General features: G+C 35.7%; 1 non-coding gene across 1 annotated transcript; it reads right to left on the bottom strand.

Moving 5' to 3' along the window:
• Positions 1-19553: 19553 nt before the first annotated feature.
• LOC133050237 (U6 spliceosomal RNA) lies at positions 19554-19660 on the bottom strand. Its single transcript, XR_009691554.1, has one exon. It is a non-coding gene; the product is annotated as a U6 spliceosomal RNA (small nuclear RNA).
• Between the last annotated feature and the right edge of the window lie 353 nt (positions 19661-20013).

Here is a 20013-nt window from a genome sequence, read left to right as displayed (position 1 = left end):
ATCTTATCACCAAAACAACAAAAAAAAGAAATGTTACCTATATGAGGTGATGGATATGTTAGCTATCCTTATTGTGGTAATCGTTTTGAAATATATATATATATATATATATATATATATATAATATGCACATGTTTTATAATATGTACATCAAATCATTATGCTATATACTTTAAACATATACAGTGGCATGTCAACTACATCTTAAAACTGAAAACATACTTGAAAACAGATGCAAAAATAATGTAAGAAAGAAGACAAACATGTAGTCTTATATAACTTTGTTCTGGAATTCTCAGTCAATGTAATTTCATAGCAAAATGAAATAAAAAAGAGTATTTTAAAATATTATAACACTGACTGACTGGGGGAACATTGACATGGCTGAGTATAAAATACTTGCTAAGAAATCAACAGTGGATTCATTCTTCAGTTAACTAATTATTGAGCACTAACGTGCCTAAAGGGCATCCCTGGTGGCTCAGACGGTAAAGCGTCTGCCTGCAATGTAGGAGACCCGGGTTCAACCCCTGGGTCAGAAAGATCCCCTGGAGAAAGAAATGGCAACCCACTCCAGTACTCTTGCCTAGAAAATTCCAGGGACAGAGGAGCCTGGCAGGCTACAGTCCATGGGGTCACAAAGAGTCAGACACGACCGAGCAACTTCACTAGTGTGCCTTACACTGTCTTACTTGAACGATGAAACAGAGAATGTGCAGAGTCCCTTCCCTGAAGAGCTTATCTACAGCAGTGGTCCTCAGTCAGACCTGCACTAGAGGTGCCTGTGGAGTGTCTTGCTAAAAAAAAATAAGCACAAGCCATGTCTCAGAACTGTTGAATCATAGGCCTCTTTATTTTTGGAGAGAGAAAGAAAAAAAAAAATCTTTATTTTATCTATAAAGCCACTAATCCTAAGTAATTACATTGAAGTCAGTTGCATATTATGATAAATGAAATAGAGAAGAGATATATCTTGCCCAAAATCAAAAATCAAGAAAAAATTCTCAGTGTAAAGCAGTAAGTCAAAAAATGATTGGTAAATAGTTTTTTTTTTCAGATGAACAGGTAGGTTAAGAAAGTTTGTTCCATGCAAGAAAAAGAAAAAAGAAATCATAATCCTTCATGCAACATAATGTCTAAGGTTTTTTTTTAATTCTATAGTCTGATCTCAATACTATGGAACATATAATGGGGATCAGAAATTGCCAATAATCTGACAGAATTTGTCTAAAAAGCTAGTAATAAATTACAGAAAGGTCTATTCTGAGGTATGCAAAATAACTAACAAAAGAAATACATATATTCCTGAATGGGAACTGAATCATATTAAGATCCAAATCTTCTCAAAATTAGTACATAAACAAAACAAAGCATTTCATGGTTTGCATTTATGTTATGGTATTTTATTAGAATACATTCATTAAAAAATCTTACAGTTCTTTAATTTATACTCATTTTCCAACCCCCTGGATTCACTTTAACTTTAGATATGATTTTAATTTTATTTCATTTATTTTTATTCATTTCATTTGGAAAGGGTATGTTTTTGTTCCTAAAGATCAGCTATTTTATGTGGGTCTTCATGTATACAGAAAGATTGAAAAAGAAAAGAAAAACACTAAGAACTCTAAAGGGGAAAACATGAAAATATAAAAAGCAGATTTCCAACTATAATATGAAATAGAAAGTCTGACCAGTAAGAATAAACTTATATTGACTCTTTGTATTATTAGAAATCAAAGAAGATCTGTGATTTAAAAAGCTACTCAGGGCCTCTGGTAATGGCTGAGTAGTTTGTGTTACACAAATAAGTTGTCGTGGTTGTCATAATACTAAGTCTTTTCCAACACTTTGTGACCTCATGGGCTGCAGCATGCCAGGCTCCTCTGCCTTCCACTATCTCCAGGAGTTTGCTCAAATTCAAGTCCATTGAGTCAGTGATGTTATCTAACCAGCTCATGCTTGCCTCCCCCTTCTCTTTTTGCCTTCAATCTTTCCCAGCATCAGGGTCTTTTCCAATGAGTCAGTTCTTCACATCAGTTGACCTAAGTATTGGGGTTTTAGCTTCAGCAACAGTACTTCCAGTGAATATTCAGGGTTGATTTCCTATAAGACTGAATAGTTTGATCTCCTTGCTGTCCAAGGGACTTTCAAAGAGTCCTCTCCAGCACAATTCATCATGGTCCAACTCTCACATTTGTACATGACTACTGGAAAAATCATAGCACTGACTATGTGGACCTTTGTTGGCAAACTGATGTGTCTCCTTTTTAATACACTGTCTAAGTTTCTCATAGCTTTCTTCCCAAGGAGCAAGTGTATTTTAATTTCATGGCTGGAGTCACTATCTACAAATATGTGGGCAATATAAATTTAAAAATTAAACAAGTTTTCTTTAAAAATGAACTCAACTGGGGTCTACTATTGTAAAAAATGCTTATGTCAAAAATTCAAAAGGAGAGAAGACAAGAGAGGTCACTTGGGCATTTGAATCTAGGGTTCCCTTGATAGGAGATAGACAAATCCCAAGTAAATGAGATTTTAATGACATTCTATCATTATTGATATAAAGAAAAAAAGACATAATATTTGATTAACAAAATTGACTAATTTGATAATTACAGAACATACACACAAAATAGGAAATATGTGTTATTTTCAAATTAATATTAAACATTTTAATAAAGTTGGTCCTTTGGAGTGTCATAAAGTATCTAATTTAAAAGGATTAAAATTATACAAAGTATGCTCTTTGACCATAGAGCAATTAAGATAGAAATTAGTAATAAAATGTTAATGATACTCATACTTTGAAACTAAACAGTAAAACTCTAAATAACTTGAGGTCAAGAAGAAATCACAATAGGAGCTATAAAACATTTTAATTAAATAATAATTACACATATTAGATTTTATAAGGTCCTGCTATACATTGCCTTAGAGAAAAATTTACAGATTTAAACACATTAGAAAATAATAAGACTAAAAATTCTTAGCATGACTCATAATAAGATAGAACAGAGAAAGCCAAAGAACAAAGGAAAGAAATGAAGACAAGCATTTAAGAAACTAGAAAATAATAAAGATTATCTCTATAGCCAGAAAATTGTTCTTGTTGTTCAGTTGCCCAGCCATGTCTGACTCTTTGCGACCCCATGGACTGCAGCACGCCAGGCCTCTCTGTCCCTCACCATCTCCGGAAATTTGCACAAGTTCATATCCATTGCGTCAGTGATGCCATCCAGCCGTCTCGTTCTCTGACGCCCTCCTCTTCTGCCCTCAATCTTTCCCAGCATCAGGGACTTTCCCAATGAGTCAGTTTTTCGCATCAGATAACCAAATTATTGGAGTTTCAGCTTCAGCATCAGTCCTTCCAATGAGTATTCAGGATTGATTTCTCTTAAGGTTGACTGGTTTGATCTCCTTACCACCCAAAGGATTCTCAGGAGTCCTCTCCGGCACCATAATTCGAAGGCATCAATTCTTCAGTGCTCTGCCTTCTTTGGAGTCCAGCTCTCACAACCGTACGTGACCACTGGGAAGACCACAGCTTTGACTATATGGACCTTGGTCAGCAGAGTAATGTCTCTGCTCTTCAGCACACTGTCTAGGTTTGTCATAGCTTTCCTGCCAAGAAGCAAACGTCTTCTAATTTCATGGCTGCAGTCACCATTTACAGGGGTTTTAGAGCCCAAGAAAATGAAATCTATCACTACTTCTACCTTTCCCTCCTCTATTTGCCATGAAGTAATGGCAGAAAATATCCTAATAAAACTGATACTCTCATCAAGGAAATCAAGTAAAGGAGACAGAACAAATAGTGAATACCAACAGTAAAGACCATAAAAAGAAAATGGAAGTAAGTAAAGGCTATTTTTTTAAATGTTACTTAAAATATCCTACTTGTTCCAGCAATAATTATGCATGTGTATAATTTGGACAAGTTTCATAAGTGACCTTACATAACTTCAGTGGAGTCAGGCAAATATTTACTAGCTCTTATTATGAACCAGTACCTTGACAAAGGCTGTGGGACACAATGATGAAAACACCATGGCCAGTGGAATAAATACTTGTCAAACATTTTAGAAAAACCTAAAGTGCTGTCAGAATCGTCAACCCAGAGTCATAATGGAGTGTGCGTAAGAGTAGACAAACCAAGTTTCACATTGCCAATAAAGGCTTTCTGGAAGAGGTAACAAAGTAAGTCTTGAAGGACAAGAGAAATCAGTAATGAAAAAAAGTCCCAGGCAGAGACAAGCCGGCAACTCAATAGTCACATAGGATGACTCAACTTCATTTTGGGGAGAAAGACTCAAGTTTGATATTGGTAAATTACATATTAAAACTTAAAGCTGATAAAGAGGAGAGCTTAAAAGATGTGGCTGTAAATGTCAAGGATTTGATGATGAAAATCCTAAATGACTGTATTCCATGCTCAGGAAGGCTGGCTCCATTCCAACACAGACAGGTTGCTATGACAAATTTAATGAATGGGAGTAATGTGAGAAATTAAAGTTTTATCAAGATTCTTGCTTTTCAGAGTCTGGTCTGCAGAATATTATCAGCATCATGTGCAAGCTTATAAATGCAGAAGCTCAGGCTCCATTTCAGATCTAGTGAATCCAAATCTGCATTTTAACAAGAGCACCAGGTAATCACTATGCATGCTGAATTTTGAGAAATCCTGAATTAGATCATTCAATAGGGCATATTTTGTTCATTGATAGAAGTAAGATTCAAGTGAAAAGAATAAGAAAAGTGACTGTAATACTATAAATACAAGCACACAAGATATTAATACAAGATGAGCTCACACTGCAATCACTATTTTATCAAAAAGACTAGAAATAACAAGTGCTGGCCAAAGACGTGTAGAACAGGAACTCTTACGCACTTTGCTGAACTGTACATTGGTACAATCACTGTGGAAATCAATATAAAAGTTTCTCAAAAAATTAAAAATAGAACTACCATGTGAACCATCAGTTCCTACTTCCAGGTATTTATCCGAAGAAAACAAAAAATCAAAAAATATATATATGCTCCTCCTTGTCTACTGCACTATTATCAACAGGTAAGACATGGCAACAACTTACGTGTCCATTGATGGGTGAATGGATAAAGAAAATGTGACGTATATACAATGGAAAGTTACTTGGCCACAAAAAAAAAAAAAAAAAACAAGAAAGAAAGAAATCTTGCCATTTGCAACAACATGGGTGACCTTTGAAGGTGGTGATGTTAAGTGAAGTCAAATAAAGACAAATACCATATGACCGCACATGTGAAATTTAAAAACAAAAGCAAAAATCAGAACTCTTAGATCATGCATGCTGGGTGGGGTGAGTGGTGAATGGGTCAAGGTAGTCCAAAGTTACAACTACCCCTTATAGAATAAAGTTCTGGAGAAGTACTTTAGAGCATGATGACTGTATTTTAGAATACTGTACTTCATGCTTGAAGGTTGCTGAGTAGGTACAAAGTCCTCATCACAAAAATTCTCTTCCACTATGTATGACAGATATCAACTAAATAATGGTGATCACCTCACAATATATATAAATATCAATCACTATGTTGTACAACTAAAATTCATGTTTTATCAATTACACCTCAGTTTTTAAAAAAAGTAACTTTAGTATTGTAGACATAAGTTGAAAGGAATTTGATAAGTTATGTAAGATTAATAGGAGAGAAATTAAGAAATAATTAAAAGGGAAAATGAGATGTTTTATTTGTTCAGTTAATTTGAGGATTAAGGGAGCAGAGAAAGTTAAAAATTATTCCCAGCCTAATAGCTTGGGTGGAAAGACAGGTAGGTGAATATATTAAAAGAAGGCATAGAAAATTTCTCACAGGACAGGGGATAAAACTGAGTAATACTATGTTAATTAATGATAATGCAAAAAGGTTTTGTAAATTATAAGTCACTGATTTTACAGTGTTTTGAAGTTCACAAAGTTCTTCCATATTTATGCAATTTTCAATCTACTAAGTCATAGTATTATATTGAATTTACTTCTTTAAGAGAGATTTAAATTTTATAAAATAGTTATTTTCTTTGAAATTTAACACTCCAACAAACCAGGAGTTTAGGGCTAGGGTAACAAATTATGTTCAGATTCTTGAATTACATTCTCTTATGCCCTGTAACTTGTGATTACTGCTCAAGAAATAGCTGACAAATTAAGATTTTTTTTTTTTGTTAGTATTAAAACATTTATAGGAGAAACTGCCTGGAGTTTCCATCTTTTATAATATGACTCTTGGGAACCATTCTGCAAGCTATGCCCATATAAGCTATCCTTTAGCAAGTCTTCATCATTGCCTAATGCATCAACATTACTCCTGCTGGTAATGGCTTTTTTGTTTGTTTTTTTAACTGAGGCAGTCTGAAAGATTCAGCAGAAAATGTACAGAACATTGTTGCTATAATTTTGGTGACAGAAAAGTACAAAACAGTCACATGGGTTTGCTCAAAACGTGTGAATTACGGATCCTGTCACCAAAATGGAGATAGACAATTACCAACTGGTTGACTCCCTAAGAAAAATGACTGAGCAGGCTGTTTTCACTCTGAAGTTGTTAATAGTTTCATGTGGAAAGAAGAACGGAGGATCAAATACCTATTGAGACTAAAATAGGTAAGTTACTTCCTGGGAACACAGAATTAATCGTTCATCAATGATAAATAATAATTACACAGGTTCCCTTGGTGGCTCAGATGGTAAAGAATCTGCCTGCAATGCAGGAGTCCCAGGTTCGATCCCAGGGTCAGGTTCGATCCCTGGGTCAGGAAGATCCTCTGGAGAAGGGAATGACAACCCACTCCAGTATTCTTGCCTGGAGAATCCCATGGACAGAGGAGCCTGACGGGCTATAGGCCAAGGGGTTGCAAAGAGTCGGACACGACTGAGTGATTAACACAGGCCCTGATGACATGCCAACGCTATTTTTTCTATGAGCCAGAAAACCAGCCCTCTTAAATTTCTATCATTCTATAAAATTTCTAGTGTTGTTTTGACTTGATGCTGAATTGTATTTTATATTAGATTATTGTTATCATATTTTATGTTATCCCTTTTTATCAGATCTATGTTACAAAGAACAGTTTTCTTCAACTGAAAGGCTAAAATAAAATTTGATATGTTCATTTATGTTGAAGTTCATCTGTACATAATATACCTTGGTTGGGAACTTCTGGTATATAAAGCATTCTACTTGGTATGTTATTACTGATATGTGAGAATAGGAATATGAAAATGAACATGATATAAATTCCACTCTAAATAATGTTAAATTCAATATGGCCAAGCGAGTAAAAGTAATAGGCAGCCAATAATATAATGAAGGAGAACAATCTGAAAATGAGAGACAGCTTGGATTCCATAATGAGATATATTTGGAAGCCGCAAACTAAGAATTTGACATTTATACTTGATAACATTTCTGTTCTTATTGGCTTCTATATTTCTTCAATAATATGTTTATAAAATCTGTGCAAGTGAGTTAAATAAAGCAATGAATTTGAGATGTTTTATATAGGTAATCCAAAGCCTAAATCCACTCACAAGGAGAATGAAGGCAAAAAAATCATAACTTCTGTTTTAGCATTCAGTGGCTTATATACTATTTCCATGAATATAGAGATGAATATTGTATTTTTACATAAATAAACTTTCTGTAGCAGCAACTGGTACCACTGCAAAATTGTGCACAGCTTAAGTTAGGCCTGTGAAGTATATATTTTTTAATTTGCTTTAACATGCTATGTAATAATCAAATAAATATAAATAAGCTTCCAAACCTCTATGCAATCTGATACAAGTTGCCAATAGTAGAATGTCACTTATTGTACTCTTTCCTTTTTTGCTTTCACAAGGAATTGTGCTACTAAGATTCCATTCAATTTATTTTCATTAAAACAGAAAGTACGTATAGGCTACCAGGTTACTCAAGTTTTCACCTAGTTCACACAACAGTACCTTAACCTTTCCAAAAAGGTAACTTTTATATAAATCTAGTTCATCTTTAAATAATCTGATGATTTAATATCTGGATTATTTGCTATTGTTTGCCTTCTGCAGCTTAAAAAAAAAATCTACAAAAAGTCAGCTTGCCAATCAAGAAGTCAAAAAAATGAAAACATCAAAGTTGTTTTTCTGTGTTTTATTACTTCTTACAAATAGTCTTGTTCTTGATTTCTGTTTCTGCTTTAACATGAAGATCAATATCTTATGTATAGAAACCAAATCAGAGGTGATTTTTCTCTGCATGCTTTGTATTATTTATTTACTGCTTAAAATGCCCTTCTCTTCCCCCAAGCTATAGCCTTCAATTTAAAGTGTATGCAGATTCTATTACCAAAGGAGATTCATAGACTGTATCTACATGTGGCAAAATTGGTTGAAAAGTAAAGTCTGGGATGAAGCAAGTTGAAAGCCTGAAGGCAAAATAGCAGTAACTGTTTGTCCAGCAGAAATTTACAGATTCATTCTTCCTGTTTTTACATTTTTTTTCCCTAGGTTTTTTTTTTTTTTTTTTTTTTTTTTTTTTTTTTCGGTAAAACACAGAGCAGGAATAAAAGAAAGGAATATTTAAAATAGTGACCTCATTTCAAATATCTTATTTTGTGACAGGCTACCCATTTGATTTTTTTCATTAGTTTCTTTAATTAGACTAAGTATGTACTGCCTTCATCACCAAAGGAGTTTATCTAACTTAATTACCCTAAAACCTTGAAATTTTTACTGAGGAAGAATTTGTAATGTCCTACAAAATATGAGTTTCACATTCCTTTCCTTGCAAGTAGTATCTACTGAAACAGTATTTTTTTAGGTAAATTATCAAAGGTTATATCAATGTTTATCATATTATGATTTCAATCTTCATGAAAAACATTAGAATTGACTCTAGTGAAAAATGGATACATCAAATTTAGTCAATTAGGTATCTATGGAATGCTGCTGCTAAGTCGCTTCAGTCGTGTCTGACTCTATGCGACCCCATAGCTGGCAGCCCACCAGGCTCCACCATCCCTGGGATGGGATTCTCCAGGCAAGAGCACTGGAGTGGGTTGCCATTGCCTTCTCCAATCTATGGAATAAAAAGACCCTGAATAGCATGAGTTGTTAAATTCCAAAATAATTCATTAAAGGAAAAACAAACAATGTCAACTATGCTATGGAGAAGTAAATAAAATCAAGAAGTTCTAATTCTCCCCTTTATGGATTTTACATCCTAGTTAGAGATTTTTATTTAGTAAAAGTTGTGATTGTTCTAATTTAGTTCAAAACTTGAGAAAATCTTGAATCAAACAATGAGATAATCATTATACCCTGCCAGAAATATTTCCCGAACATATTACAGACCATTTTTCATAAGCACATATTTACTGACTCAAAGTTTATAATGCAACTAATTGTTTACTAATAGGACATTCTTAGGGGCTTCACTGGTAACTCAGCAGGTAAAGAATCCACCTACAATGCAGGAGACCCCAGTTGGATTCCTGGGTCAGGAAGATCCCCTGGAGAAGAGACAGACCACCCACTCCAGTATTCTTGGGCTTCCCTGTGGCTCAGACAGTAAAGAATCCACCTGCAATGGGGGAGACTGGGGTTCGATCCCTGGGTTGGGAAGATCCCCTGGAGAAGGGAACAGCTACCCACTCCAGTATCCTGGCCTGGAGAATCTATACAGTCCATGGGGTCACATGACTGAGTGACTGCAACTTTTATCACTTTTCAGGACATTCTTATGATGAACATGATCTATGATGTATGTTAATTGAGTAACCCTATGTTCTGTTCTGTGCTGAGTCGCTCAGTCAAGTCCATCTCTTTGCAACCGCGTGGCCTGCAGCCCACCAGTTCCTTCTGTCCAAGGGGATTCTCCAGGTAAGAAAGCTGGTGTAGGCTGCCATGCCCTCCCCCAGAGGATCTTTGCAACCAGGGATTGAACCCAGGTCTCCCACTTTGCAGGCAGATTCTTTAATGTCTGAGCCACCTGGGAAGCCTAAGAATACTGGAGTAGGTAGCCTATTCCTTCTCCAAGGGATCTTCCCAATCCAGGAATCCAACCAGGGTCTCCTGCATTGCAGGTGGATTCTTTACCAGCTGAGGTACCTGGGAAGCCAGAGTAACCCTATATATTGGCTAAAATTTGAGGCTTTTTTTTTTAAATATACATAACATTTTACTTCACTACTTGATAAATAAGACTTTTTGTCTAAGTCTAGTACATTTGTCTGAATGTAACCTTGGTGATTTGGCCATGATTTTAAATAATGTCTTCATATGTACATTGAATCTAGCCATTAGTAAGAGATGGAGTGGCATGTTTTTACTTTAGTATAAATGCACAGTGAAAGATGATTTTTGTCTTGTTTTCCACAGTGTGATTTAAAAACTTTAGAACAACTTTTTTTTCTATGTAACAGGAAATAGTAAAAATAACATGAGTTTTGAGATAAATTAGATATGAGATCAAATAACTTTGCATCTCTGGCCCTTTAGCCTTGAACTTAGGTTCTCCAATTATGTTTAGAATCTTCTATAAAATTAGAAGTACAGAGACCATTATTATAAGTAAGTATTAAATTCTGCTTAAAATGTTTGATATAATATCTAACCAGAACAAAGTACAAAATATGTTTGCCTTCCTCTCCTTTACTAAAGAACTTTGGAATTTTAATGAGAAGTGTTTTTATTCAGAACATGTTCCTAGGTTATTTCCATGTGTATTGCAAATACTTCACAAATAGACTAAAACTGTCTCTAGGGCAGATGTGTTTTGCTTCTGCATATGTATATTCTTCCTCTATCATTCCATATTAATCCTCTCCAGCCACAATCACAGAGCTTAGCACAGCATTTACTGGGAGAACCACTGAATGTTGAAGAGTGAGTGAAACACTGGTAGGATGATGTTAAACGCTGATACCAAATCGCACCTCCATTAGCACACTTTTTGCTTATATGAACATTCATTTGTGGACGAAACAACACTTGTTTTTGCCAATTCATTTTAAGAGTTCAAAATGGTGTTTTTAAAAATAAGTATTTATTAGCTGGTATATTTGTTAAGTTGAATGAAGTTTGACTTTGAAAGTTGTTAAATAGCCCCATTCATTTTTGAAGGTCTTAGAGAACTTTTGTTACAGAATGCGTTTGAAGAAAGTGAAGAAAATGCCTATTTTGATACCTATTAGAAAATTATGTAGCTGAGATAAGACACCTGCAGAATTTCAAGCCTCTGAAGTTGAAGACAAGTAATATCAGCATTAATTTTTAAAAAAAGAGTGTTAGGAATAAAATATTACATGAGGTTCTTAGGGGAAGATTCAACACAGGGTCTGAACTTATACCCTGATAAGTGTGAATATGACCCTGAAATTACTTTCCTCCAACTCTGAAATGCAGTGACTTAAGATAAATGAGAATTATTAACTGGATGCTCGGATGTCATCGGCATCCTAATGGCTTGAGCCCCTCAAGTATAAATTACAGTTCAAATGGCTAGGATAAGATGAGGATAATGTAGTCGACTTTAAAAATAGTTAAGAAATAGAGGCTTTAGCCTCACAGGTTTGATGTTGCTCACACTTGCTTAAACATCATCTGTTACAACCTAGCTAATAAAATGAAAAAGATCAAATGCAATCACAAAAATTAAAAATGGATCACAGATGTCAATGCAAATGCAAAGCTATGAAATTCTAGAAGGTAGCACAGCACAAAATCTGGAGGACCTTGGGCACAGAGATGACTTTTTAGATACAATACCAAAGGTGTGATCCATAAGAGGGATAGAAAGCTTGACTTCCTAAAAATTAAAAACGTGTGATCTGCAAAAGACACTGTCAAGAGAATTAAATGACATGACACAAATAGAGAAAGTATTCACAAAAAGTCATATCTGATAAAAGACTCATCCAAAGTACACAAGGAACTCAAAAACTCTGTAAGAAAGCAAACAGTCCAATTTAAAAATAGGGGGAAAAAAGGCTAAACAGAAACCTCAAAGATGATACAGATGACAAGCATGGGAAAAGATATTACACATCATGTGTCTTGATGGAAATTAAAGCAATGAGATGCCACTGTACCCCTATTAGAATGTACCCCAAGAACACTAACAACATCAAATCCTGGTGAGGATAGAGAACAACATGAGCTCTCAATAATTACTGATGGCAATACAAAATAGTACAGCTGCTTTGGAAGACAGTTCAGCAACATCTTACATAATTTTATAATTACCATATGATCGATCAATTTTACACCTTAGCATTTTTTTTCTTTTTTTTTTTTCAAAGATTTTCTTTTTTTTTTTTGCCCTTTTTATTTTTTATTTATTTATTTTTTTAATTAGTTGGAGGCTAATTACTTCACAACATTTCAGTGGGTTTTGTCATACATTGATATGAATCAGCCATAGATTTACACATATTCCCCATCCTGATCCCCCGTCCCACCTCCCTCTCCACCCGATTCCTCTGGGTCTTCCCAGTGCACCAGGCCCAAGCACTTGTCTCATGCATCTAACCTGGGCTGGTGATCTGTTTCACCATAGATAATATACATGCTGTTCTTTCGAAACATCCCACCCTCACCTTCTCCCACAGAGTTCAAAAGTCTGTTCTGTACTTCTGTGTCTCTTTTTCTGTTTTGCATATAGGGTTATCGTTACCATCTTTCTAAATTCCATATATATGTGTTAGTATGCTGTAATGTTCTTTCTGGCTTACTTCACTCTGTATAATGGGCTCCAGTTTCATCCATCTCATTAGGACTGATTCAAATGAATTCTTTTTAATGGCTGAGTAATATTCCATGGTGTATATGTACCACAGCTTCCTTATCCATTCATCTGCTGATGGGCATCTAGGTTGCTTCCATGTCCTGGCTATTATAAACAGTGCTGCGATGAACATTGGGGTGCACATGTCTCTTTCAGATCTGGTTTCCTCGGTGTGTATGCCCAGAAGTGGGATTGCTGGGTTATATGGCAGTTCTATTTCCAGCTTTTAAGAAATTTCCACACTGTTTTCCATAGTGGCTGTACTAGTTTGCATTCCCACCAACAGTGTAAGAGGGTTCCCTTTTCTCCACACCCTCTCCAGCATTTATTGCTTGTAGACTTTTGGATAGCAGCCATCCTGACTGGCGTGTAATGGTACCTCATTGGGGTTTTGATTTGCATTTCTCTAATAATGAGTGATGTTGAGCATCTTTTCATGTGTTTGTTAGCCATCTGTATGTCTTCTTTGGAGAAATGTCTGTTTAGTGCTTTGGCCCATTTTTTGATTGGGTCATTTATTTTTCTGGAATTGAGCTTCAGGCGTTGCTTGTATATTTTTGAGATTAATCCTTTGTCTTTTTCTTCATTTGCTATTATTTTCTCCCAATCTGAGGGCTGTCTTTTCGCCTTACTTATAGTTTCCTTTGTAGTGCAATAGCTTTTAAGTTTCATTAGGTCCCATTTGTTTATTTTTGCTTTTATTTCCAATATTCTGGGAGGTGGGTCATAGAGGATCTTGCTGTGATTTATGTCAGAGAGTGTTTTGCCTATGTTCTCCTCTAGGAGTTTTATAGTTTCTGGTCTTACATTTAGATCTTTAATCCATTTTGAGTTTATTTTTGTGTATGGTGTTAGAAAGTGTTCTAGTTTCATTCTTTTACAAGTGGTTGACCAGTTTTCCCAGCACCACTTGTTAAAGAGGTTGTCTTTCTTCCATTGTATATCCTTGCCTCCTTTGTCAAAGATAAGGTGTCCATAGGTATGTGGATTTATCTCTGGGCTTTCTATTCTGTTCCATTGATCTATATTTCTGTCTTTGTGCCAGTACCATACTGTCTTGATGACTGTGGCTTTGTAGTAGAGTCTGAAGTCAGGCAGGTTGATTCCTCCAGCTCCATTCCTCTTTCTCAAGATTACTTTGGCTATTCGAGGTTTTTTGTATTTCCATACAAATTGTGAAATTCTTTGGTCTAGTTCTGTGAAAAATACCGTTGGTAGCTTGATAGGGATTGCATTGAATCTATAGATTGCTTTGGGTAGAATAGCCATTTTGACAATATTGATTCTTCCAATCCATGAACACGGTATGTTTCTCCATCTGTTTGTGTCCTCTTTGATTTCTTTCATCAGTGTTTTATAGTTTTCTATGTATAGGTCTTTTGTTTCTTTAGGTAGATATACTCCTAAGTATTTTATTCTTTTTGTTGCAATGGTGAATGGTATTGTTTCCTTAATTTCTCTTTCTGTTTTTTCATTGTTAGTATATAGAAATGCAAGGGATTTCTGTGTGTGTGTTAATTTTATATCCTGCAACTTTACTATATTCATTGATTAGCTCTAGTAATTTTCTGGAAGAGTCTTTAGGGTTTTCTATGTAGAGGATCATGTCGTCTGCAAACAGCGAGAGTTTCACTTCTTCTTTTCCAACCTGGATTCCTTTTACTTCTTTTTCTGCTCTGATTGCTGTGGCCAGAACTTCCAACACTATGTTGAATAGTAGTGGTGAGAGTGGGCACCCTTGTCTTGTTCCTGATTTCAGGGGAAATGCTTTCAATTTTTCACCATTGAGGGTGATGCTTGCTGTGGGTTTGTCATATATAGCTTTTATTATGTTGAGGTATGTTCCTTCTATTCCTGCTTTCTGGAGAGTTTTAATCATAAATGAGTGTTGAATTTTGTCAAAGGCTTTCTCTGCATCTATTGAGATAATCATATGTACACCTTAGCATTTAACCAAAGGAGTTGAAAACATCTACAGAAAAAGTTCCACACTGATTTTATAGCAACAATGATGAATGCATCATTGTCAAAACTTGGAAGCAACAAAGATGGCCTTCAGTAAGTGAATAAACTGGTACATCTAGACAATTGAATATTAGTCCATACAAAAAAAGAAATGAGCAATCAAGTTGTAAAAATACACAAAGGAAAGTTAAATGCATATGATTAAATGAAAGAAACCAGTATGAAAAGGCTACATACTGTATAATTCCAACTACTTGACACAAAGACCTTTGACTGAATAAAAAAATATAAACAACATTTCCCAAAAAAAAAAAAAAAAGCATAAAAAAGGAAGAACCAATGAAATTTTGATGAGCAAATGGCTGCTGACCTTTCATGTTCTAGTGTAACAAAAATTTTATATCATGAAACAGGAAACCAATCAATAGCTAATATATGGAAAAGGCAAGTCAACAGAAATTGTAGGAAAAAAATACTTATTCACAATTGCTTTAGAAATAGTGAAACCATTGAGCAAGGAGACTCTGACAAGAGCTTTGAGGCTGAACTTTCAACAAAATCTGGTTCATGTTTTTAAGTCACTTTTTTTTTTCCTTGAGGACTTGGAGAAAACCACACTCAACTTTGCTGTTACTCAGTCAAGAACTTTAGTTATGAATCCTGACCCATTAAACTGACATTTAATTCACTAACAACCTGAATGAAGTCTGTTAGGTTCAGTAAAAGCTAATCAAGTGTAAATACAAATAGGACAAATGATCCCTTCTTTCTCTCACAATAGTATGGAATGCAGCACTGAAGCATTAAAAATGGTAAGAACAGCAGCTGAGTAGAATTACATGATAATTACATGATAATTACATGATAATCAAAATATAGCCTCCTCTAATGTGCCACTAACTCAAGATATGATATGGTAGATACAGCTATACCCCTTCAACAGTATGCATTTCTTTACCCCCTTACTGAGAGGACAAGAGAGCATTCAGACCTTATTGCCAGATTCATATATAACTTCACACTGAGATTATGGCTGGTTTTAAAAAAAACGTTTTTCAGAAAAACCAAGTACTTGGAAAGAAAAGAGAACTTCCCAGCCTAATGTTAAATACTGGAAAAGAAATTAAATTTGTAAAAAAACATTAATGGACACCACAACAGACTTGGTGGCTGCCCAATAGTACTGATGTGGAGAAGAGAAAAAATTGCCTACCTCATCTGTCATTACTCCTATGACACTACCCAGATATTGATCCTAAATTTAAAAATTCTAAAACATGTAAATCAGAAGAGTTAGGCAAGACTATTCTAAAGCATGTTACAGACAGAGTTCAATTCATTCACAAAATTTAAAAAGTGCATAATTGGAGGGCAGAGTTCTTGCTATAGTCCTAGCAGAAAACCCAATGTTGCATGCCCTTCATGGAGGTAGGTGAGGTGAATGGAGGAAAAGGTTATCCCTTGGTTTGTTAAAGCAAATAATTACATACAATCTTATCTCATTGATGACCCCGAGGGCACACTACAGGATCCCAGGTGTAACTGAACCATTATGTAGACAAAGAAGAAAAGGCAACTGGCTAACAGTAAGACAGGAAGAGGGAACGAGAAAATAAATGTGTCCTTGGATAGTTGTTTAGTCACTAAGTCGTGTCCGACTCTTTGTGACCCTGTGGACTGTAGCCCACCAGGCTCTTCTGTCCATGGGATTCTCTAGGCAAAAATACTGGAGTGGGTTGCCATTTCCTTCTCCAGGGAATCTTCCCAACCCAGGGATTGAACCCACATCTCCTGCATTGGCAGGAGGGTTTTCTACTGCTGAGCCACCAGGGAAGCCCCAAAGAATCTGAACTGGTGCTATTAGTCAAGAAGGGTTCTAGTTTAAAAAAAAAAAGAAATGAAAAAAAGTGTGCTAATCTAGTTTTAAAAACACAGCCGTCTAAAAATAGGTATCATCCTGCTCTTCACAATGTCATACCAAGGCGGGGGAAATGCCAGGACGAGCTGCCAGGAAAACCAGGGAGGCAAGGGAAGTCATGGGGGAGAGGCCCCATGGACCCCCTGCCATCACTCCACACCCAGCAGAAGCATTTTAGCAAGCACCTGGGGCACTCGATTGCTAATCAAGGCACTGCCTCAGCCATTCCAGTCAGCAGGGACCCTGCAATCACCAGAGGAAGGGCTTTGACCAAATCCCTCCAGTGCAAAATTACTCAAGTCTCCTGGTCGTCTTCCCGTTCCTCCATAGACAGGCCCTCTCAAACGATACAGAGCATATTTTAAAGGCTACTGAGGTGTAGAAGCTGATGTCTGGAAAAGGCAACTTGTTATAAATCTCAAAGGCACACTTCACACTACTCTGCTCCAGTCAAAACAAAAGACCAAGGCCAAGGAGTCAAGTAGGCTTACATGGTATCAAAATTTAGCATCTGCACCTAAAACCCACACCTGAGCTACTCGAATGCCAAGAAGGTATGTGCAACACAGCCCCGATCGCCTGGTCCTTGTCACCTCACCCGGGGGAGATATACTTTAAAAATCTCAAATTCAAAGAAAGAAAACCCCAATGTTTAAAATACATTAATTAATACCCCCAATGCCATCTGAACCTCTGGGCCAGAATCAGATCTTATAACCATGTCTCTGGTTGGGGCATAAACTATTTACAACATTGTTAAAGGCACAGTGGCCTTTAAAAATAAAACCCTGGGAATGGACAGTAAAAGATCCATTGTAATCATTGACCTGGCTTCCGTGGGTGGGAGGGACTCCTGCAGAGGCCGAGGACTCATTGTGGCCATCCCTGGATAAGATCACCCTTATATGTATGAGTGATAGATAAGTCAATAATCAATGAGATCAAAGATGAGAAAGCTTAGCTTCATCTTTTATTGGAAATACATAATGAGAAATATCAACATTTCCTTGGCCACCTTCAATAGTAAAAATTTTTAAGAATACATAAGTTACGAAAGGAAGAAATTAAATTTTTGTTAAAGACATGAAGAAAAATAGTTAACAATAGTAACTTAGAAAGATAGTAACTTAGTAACAGTACTAAGTTAGATAGTAACCTAGAAATATAGTAATGATAACCCTATATGCAAGACAGCAAAAGCGACACAGAACAGTCTTTTAGACTCTGTGGGAGAGGTGAGGGGGGGATGATTTGGGAGAATGGCATTGAAGCATGTATATTAGCATATGTGAAACAGATCGCCAGTCCAGGTTGGATGCCTGAGACAGGGTGCTCAGGGATGGTGCACTGGGATGACCCAGAGGGATGGGATGGGGAGGGAGGTGGGAGGGGGGATCAGGATGGGGACACATGTAAATCCATGGCTGATTCATGGCAATGTATGGCAAAACCACTACAATATTGTAAGGTAATCAGCCTCCAATCAAAATGAACAAATTTATAAAAAGTTTAATGAAGAGAAAAGGAATATTAATACCAACCAATTCTCTGTTGTCCTGCCAAACTCTAATAAGGTTCAGGGACATAGAGGTGAAAAATTAAGACTGCCATTTGTTAAAAGAACATATGGCAATGGAATCTATCTTTGAAAAGCAAAAAGTAACCAAACTTGTAACTCTATACATATAATCAACATCCTTCAAAAATAAGGGTTGAATAAAGATATTTTCAGAGAATTTGAGACAATCTGTTGCAGGACGGACTGCATTAAAAATACTAAATGGGAGTTCTTTAGATAGAAACTACCTCTGCTGGAAACATAAAAATAGAGAAAGGAATAAAGAACACTTGAAAGAGTAAATGTATAGGTAAATATAGATAACTATTGACTGTATTTTAAAAACTGTCTTGAAATGGCAGTCTATATCAATATAGAATTAAAATTCATCACTCAAAGATAATAAGACCTTTTTGCAAACTAGGAATAAAAAGAAAACTTCCTTACGATAAATGTGACACATAGATTCATATGCTCAATGTTTTAAATATAACAATTGTCCACAAATTAATCTATAGCAAAACCAAACAAAATTCCAAATGTTATACTTATTTCAATGAAAATTGTGAAAGGTGGTTCTCAATCAATAGGAAATATAAAGGGCCAAGAATACATAAAGCAAAAATAAAGTTCAAAGCTGTAAAACATATACTATATATCGACAATCTATTAAAAAGCTGTACTAGTGTAATAGTATAGAACTGGCACAATAGAAGCCAACTGGGCGATAAAACAGAAAATACTTTTTCTCAAAAAACCAGCTTTTAGCTTTGTTGATTTTTGCTATGGTCTCTTTAGTTTCTTTTGCATTTATTTCTGCCCTAATTTTTAAGATTTCTTTCCTTCTGCTAACCCTGGGGTTCTTCATTTCTTCCTTCTCTAATTGCTTTAGGTGTAGAGTTAGGTTATTTATTTGGCTTTTTTCTTGTTTCTTGATGTAAGCCTGTAATGCTATAAACCTTCCCCTTAGCACTGCTTTTACAGTGTCCCATAGGTTTTGGGTTGTTGTGTTTTCATTTTCATTCATTTCTATACATATTTTGATTTCTTTTTTGATTTCTTCTATGATTTGTTGGTTATTCAGAAGTGTGTTATTTAGCCTCCATATGTTTGAATTTTTAACAATTTTTTTCCTGTAATTGACATCTAATCTTACTGCACTGTGGTCATAAAAGATGATGGAATGATTTCAATTTTTTTGAATTTTCCAAGACCAGATTTATGGCCCAGGATGTGATCTATTCTGGAGAAGGTTCCGTGTGCACTTGAGAAAAAGGTAAGGTTGATTGTTTTGGGGTGAAATGTAAAAATATGGAACGCTTCACGAATTTGCGTGTCATCCTTGCGCAGGGGCCATGCTAATCTTCTCTGTATCGTTCCAATTTTAGTATATGTGCTGCCGAAGCGAGCACAGAAAACAATACTTGAAGTCAGAATCAAGTCACCTGTAACAAAGCAAATACTATAGGACAGTGGAAACAATGGTCTTTAAAAGAAATGTTGTTCACAGAAAAGAGGCACTGAAGGCAACAGAAAAGCAATTAGATGGAGAGTATCCTAATCACCATTTCACTGACTCACTAATATTTATTGAACGCCAGATACTGTTCTAGGCCCTGAGGATACAGCAGTGAACAAAACAAAAAATCCCTGCCTTCATGGAGTCTACCTCCTGGTGACAGGAACAGAATAGTACATACAAGTAAAAATATAAAATAAATGTGAACCCAGAGCATAGTCTTGCCTTTTATTTCATTCAATAAAT

The sequence above is a fragment of the Dama dama genome, chromosome 31, assembly GCF_033118175.1.
Source record: "Dama dama isolate Ldn47 chromosome 31, ASM3311817v1, whole genome shotgun sequence".
Classification (NCBI taxonomy): Eukaryota; Metazoa; Chordata; class Mammalia; order Artiodactyla; family Cervidae; genus Dama; species Dama dama.
This window is presented reverse-complemented; position numbering and strand designations above follow the sequence as displayed.